A 6405-nucleotide genomic window follows, 5' to 3' on the forward strand; every position below is an offset into this window, starting at 1 on the left:
TCTGTTCTTACTAATACAGAAACACAAATGAATGGCGGTTCTTATCTGAAGGTTACAAACACAGACAAACACAGATAAACTCAGCTCTAGTAAGAAGTGTTTCCATGGTTGAACACGTGTTACCAAGCATGTGGTGATCAGATGTCAATCTTAGATGTTGTTCCTTAGGAGCCATCCATTCTCTTTTGGAGACATGGTCTCACACTGGCCTGGAATACACCACTTGGGCTAGGTTGACTGACTAGTGAGCCCAAGGGATCGGCTTGGCTCCATCCAGCACACGGATTATAAACACGTACCACTGTGTCCACCAACTTTGGTGTTATTCCTGCTTGTGGGGCAAGCACTGACTGAGTCATCTTTTCAGCATGGTGCTGAGTATTCACTGAGCAAAAAGGAAATGGTCTCCACCATCAGGAACTTGTCCAGTACAGCAGATCTTTCCACAGACACACAACAACTCACACTATGTTAAGTGGTATAAAGGGAATGGTTAGGTGTCATTACCATGACTATCAGGAAACCTCTAGTTAGTTTTCTCATGTTAGAAGAGTCTCCTTTCCTATTTCCTGACTCTTGGCTGACTAGTATATTTTTTTCATTCATTCATTTATCCACTTAGCAATTCATCAAAGGTTTTGTTTTTATTTATTTCAGTTGAGAAAACACTACCTATGTATGTATGTATCTATGGCACACATCGCATTCTAGTATGTGTAAGCACTGTGGACTATTTAGTTTTTTCATAACTCCACACACTTAGCTGTGTCTGACTGTGAGTGTACGGTATGAGAATACTTCACATCTTTTGATGATTGTGTATATTTTTAAGCAACTCTAGGCACCATGATGCACAATAAATTTCCAGGAATTATTTCTGAAAAATGAATTTTTGTTAAATGATGATAATGATCTCTTCATTTCTCTTCACCTTGCCCTTGCCTCTGGGAACTACTATTTTATTCTGTTTTTCTTGTGTATTGACTCTTTGTGCATCCCATACTTCAGTTAACATAGGGTGCTCTAGCCTGGTCCATATTATTCAAATAACAGTTTGTTTCCTTTGGAAGTTTCCTAAGCTTTGTGTGTGCATATTACATTGTGTGTGCATATTACATTGTGTGTGCATATTACATTGTGTGTGCATATTACATTGTGTGTGCATATTGGATTTTCTTTTCCATTCTCTAGTTGGCACATGCTTGAGTTGATTTCATATCTTGCCCATTGTGACTTTCACATCCACTGGATTTGTACCCAGTCATGGACTGGGTAGAGCATGTGACACTTGTTATCCTTAATGGCTGTACTAGTTTATATTTCCACCACTTGTGTACTCTCCTCTGACATTCTGTGACATTTCATCATAGCCATTTTCACCCTGTAAGGCAATACATCATTGTGGTTTTCATGCTAACTCCTGTGATTAGTAATGAGGAGCATTTCCTATGTGCCTTTTTAAAAACAGGAACAGTGCTTTTAAAAGCTTTTTATTTTATGTGTATGGGTGTTTTTCTTGCATATATGTGTGTACACCATGTGAAGGTCTTATCTACAAAGGCCAGAAGAGGGAGATGGATCTCCTGGGACTGGAGTTCCAGTTGGTTATGAGCTGCCATGAAGGTGCTAGTAACTGGACCCAGTCCTCTGGAAGAGCAGCCCACGCTCTCAACCATCGAGCACTCAACTCCTGACCTCTTGTTAGCTACATTAATACCACTTTGAAAAATGTCTACAGATACTTTCCCCATTTTAAATTAGGTTATTTTTTCTATTTTTGGGTTCTTTATATGTTCTCGATAGGAACCACTTCTCAGATGGATGGTTTAAAAATATATCCTTCCATTCTTTGGATTGTCCACTAACTACTGAGTTTGCCCTTAATGGCACAGAAACATTTTTATTGATGCAGCTCCTTTTATCTGGTTTTATTTTATCAGCTGTAGTTCAGAGTTATATCTGAGCCACCAGACCAGTATAACAGAAGTTTCTCTATGTTTTTTTGCTGATTTTTGTTTTAGATGTTACTTTTATGTTTTTAATCCATTATAAGGCAATTTTGACATCATGTGAGATACCGCTCCAATTTCAATGCTCTAAATGTGACTCCCAGAGTTCTGAGCACCTTTTATAGAAGACATTATTTTCCATTGTGGAATATTTTGTTTAAAATTAATTTTTATTAACTCTTGGAGTTTATTCTGAGGCTTCCTGGTGATATCATTGATCTATATCTCACTTGTCATTTTTTTACGTACTTTCTCTGAGCCAGCATGAAGACTAAACATTTAGATACATGTACCAAGAAAAGTAGAATAAAAACCCTCCTAAAGGTCACAGGACTAACTAACTGATCCTGTTTCTAAATTTAGAATTTACTTCATCTTCCATTACATTTCTGCTCACACTGATGCAGAAGAATAAGTTTTATGATTATCCTCATCCTAAGACAAGCGAAGGGGGAGGGATGTGTTTGAAACTGAATCTTATATGTTTGCTGTGAAGTCATAGAGGACAGCTACAGTGTATTACAGGGAAAGGGACAATAGGGCTTAGGGCACAGCATAAATCAAGAGAGTCCACATAGCCTGCTACCTCAGCTGAGGCTTAGAAATGAGTACATTTTTTTTCTTTTTAAAAAAGAGCAATTTTAGGGCCCTGTAAAGGGTAAGGTAAGCTGATCTGCCAGGTTCTGGTAGAAGCCTAGAAAAGGAAGGAAAGTAAAGCAGAGTGTTAACCACGAGGCTTTGTTTGGTCCTGCGCCTGAGGGTGTGCCGGTGACTATGGACAGAGCCTATCTTGGCAGTCGTGGAGCTACACTGTGTAGGGCGACTCTGAGGGCTTTGAACATGTTCTGAAACTACCATCGTGGGGACTTACTGAGAGTCCTTCCAAATTTTACAGATAATTTCAAAGACTTCAAAGTTCCTCTACTGATGTCATCTTCCTCTCAGCCCACAATAGCACAAGGACAGGACTTTCTAGACTGGTCAATAGACGCAAAAGCTGAGACTCGGAGAATTTAAGGGTCCCTTGACAGGCCAAACAGGAAAGGGGTATTGGAACTCATGTCATCATGCTCTAAATATAGAGTGCTTCCCCAGACACCATGCTGTGTCCCACAGATCAGTGAACGCCTGTGAAGCAAAGGTGTGTCTGGCACCAACACGAAGAAGGGAATTCTTGACTCCACTTTCCCATGGAAACATTTTCACCCATCCTGGTTCCAGTCTAGAGTTCAGACAGCAAAGTGTCATGTTAGAGCAATTCACTCACCTTCCAGCCAATCTAGTTAATTAACTTCGCATAGCTGCTTTTATTTATTTTTTTTTACGTTACATATTTATTTACAATTTTATTTAGTAATAAGAGTTCAAGAGTTTAATCCAGTTTTCAGATCAATCTCCTAAACAATCTTCATTCTGTTAAAGGGTTGAATTAAATATTCTCATTTCTTAAGAAGCTGGTGCCTCACTATGAAGAAAGGAGCAGCAAATCCAGCTTTTATAGGTGATGCTATAACAAAGTAGAAAACGACTAGTCAGGGATAACAAATATATGCCAAAGCCACTCAGAATTAGGAGCTCCCTAATAGTTCTTATACCATGAATCATATTCTCTCTTTCATTCAGCAGGCAGAGGGTCCAGCTCACTTTGGAAGTGCTCTCCTAGAGAAGCAAGGAAACAGTATCCACGATAGAGTTTTACAACCGAACAAACGTCAGTCCGGCTCTAAGTGCTTGTGCTTTGCCACTGTGGGATGCCTTGTTTTAATTTTGGCTTTCCTTTTTAGCTAATCATCTAGCCAGAACTGAACATGAAATAGACTCAATGCAACCTAGACCCAGGGAAGATATTTTCATGAAATTCAGCTCCAATTCATTGTCTATCTTGAGAAGTACTAATTCTTATTAGAGGAGGCTTCTGAATCAACAAAGCAATGGTTTGTGAAGGTCCAGGGACTACTAAGCACATTGTAATTAAGAAAATAACACTTGAAACTGATGTCAAAAGACTGCTTCACCAGAAAGTGCCCTCTCTACCCAAACCAAGCTGGGTGGGAATGTAGCCACTACCTTTGAATCATCCCTACCTTGTTTTCCTCCACAAACATGTCCATCACCGTCAAAATTACAAAACTGCTCTATTCTTTGATTCTTACTTTGGGTTAAGTATGATCAAGCCTGAAATTCTGCAAAAACAATGATAGTAACTTTCATATTAAAACCCAGAGCAAAGAATCACAGAGAGGCTTATTGATCCACCTCACACACCCATGCTCTTTTCTACACCCTGATTAGGCCAATCTAGCTCTGCTGGTGACCTACTGCTTTGGGGTTATTTAAAGAAGTGGGCTTATTCTTCTCTTTCCTTTGGGTCAAAAAGTTCTAGTTAGAGTATTTAAATACTCTCAAATTTGATTTTAAACTCCTGTAACTGCTTTTAAAAGTCATTCTAATTCTTCCTTACTTAAATTTAACACATCCTCAGGCTTCATCTTAAATGAAAAGCCAGTAACCCTTGAGAGACACAACACAGTCTCCTAGAGACTCATGATACTGACCCAGACTTGCTGCAGGGAGTGTATGTGTGGTGGGGATACATTCTGTAAATGAAGATTTCTTGTTGGTTATTATTGAACAAAAAGTGTACTGAAAGTGAGAAATCCCTAGAATTCCCAGATTTTCTTCTTCTTATCCATAACTTAGACCTGTGTTGATTCACTGAAAACATTTGAGTCATTTAAATAGTTATATAATTTAATGTCAGATAGGTCTGACTTTGAGCCCAGGAATCTTGTTGCTATGTGACAAGGTGAACTCGATCAGTTTCAGATTCTATACCTGTATGATGGGAATCATCTTCTCCTTTCCACCTGATTCTGCTGTCTCCCCTGTCCCCCACCCAGCCACCTCCCATCCTATGGAACACCTTGGGATCTTTCTCGTGTGCATAGCAAGTGAGGCAATAGAAGCACAACGTCAAGTATAAATTCTAAATGCTGTGAAATGCACACTGATGACATCAGTTAGTTAGTTTTTATCTCAGGCTGCCTCTAGACAGAACGTGAAACAGACTCAGACTATGATATTTCCATCATTGGCTCATCTCTCCTGAATTGTCTGAGTCTAAAACAACCAGCATCAGGAGACTTAAACATATCCTTTATTTATTTATTATACACATAGAGTGAGATAATCCATGTGGGATGCTCTCACCTGGAAGCTCCCAGACGCATGGCTGTAGCTATAAGCCACACTGTTTTTGCCTTCTTTGATCCTGTTCACAAAGTCATATTTATATGTATATGACTATGGTGGGAATTATTACATGGCCGTATAAATCAGCTAGTCACAAAATCTGGTGCTCAACCAAGCAGCACTAACATGACCTGAGAACTTGGTAAAAATTTAAATTCCTTTTTTGGGGGAGGGGAATTTTCTCTGTGTAAAAGCCTTGGCTTTCCTGGAACTTGCTCTGTAGACGAGGCTGGCCTCAAACTCACAAGGATCCTCCTGCCTCTGCCCTCCTGAGTGCTGAGATGAAGGCATGTGCCAACACCACCCGGAAGAGTTTCAATTCTTTAACACTCACCCTCATCCTCCCTTGTCTCTACCTGCAAATGTACATTAATTTCTTCCTTAGGGTTGTTGCACGATAGATGCCTGACACCACCTCAGAATGGATTGTAAAGCTTCAGGTCCAGATGAGCTCAGAAGCAGAGATGAGCTCTTCCACCTGAAGAGAGAAAGGAATCCCCTCCTCACATTCATTTACAGGTCTGTGTCAGCAGCACCCATTCTACACTAATTCATTTTCAAATGAAGATCAACCTCTGAACAAAAGTAGGGTTAAGTAAGAATGAATAAGAACAAAATTTGAGATTCCTATTGATATCCCAATGAGGTTTAAGAATTCAGCTTATTGGGAATCACGTTTAAAGAGTCAGTGGCAGAGGAAAAGGACAGAAACTAAAGAATGGAGGCTTAGCCCCAGACATCTGTTACCTCTAGAACTAACCCCTGTGTGGGTGTTCTGGAGGCCCTGCTTTCTCTCCTGGAAACCCCAGCTTTTGCCTCTTCTGTGGAATCCTTTCTTTCTTGCAATGTCCATCATCACCTTCATCATCACCTTCTCTGATGTGTATGGCTGACTGTGACGGGGAGGTAGAACTGAATCCAGGGTTCACCGCAGTGGTGTTCTCTTTTCCCCATCATCTGCCTTTCGAACACCCAACTTCACTCCTGTAAAAATATAAATCTGTTCTGGAACATTGTGATGAGGATAAAAACACCAAAAGAAAAATAAAATGCCTTGGAAGCCTTAAAGCATTTTGCATGTTAGCAAGGGTGTTGGTAAATCTTCAGAAACAAAAGTTGCCCAGATTGGGTCCTCACGTGCACA

The 6405-nt window shown here is 40.0% G+C and overlaps 1 protein-coding gene across 4 annotated transcripts in view; it reads left to right on the forward strand.

Moving 5' to 3' along the window:
* Astn2 (astrotactin 2) overlaps window positions 1–6405 on the forward strand; it is a 1041512-nt gene that overhangs the window by 941037 nt on the left and 94070 nt on the right. The window lies entirely within an intron of this gene.

The sequence above is a fragment of the Microtus ochrogaster genome, chromosome 10 (genome assembly GCF_000317375.1).
Source record: "Microtus ochrogaster isolate Prairie Vole_2 chromosome 10, MicOch1.0, whole genome shotgun sequence".
Classification (NCBI taxonomy): Eukaryota; Metazoa; Chordata; class Mammalia; order Rodentia; family Cricetidae; genus Microtus; species Microtus ochrogaster.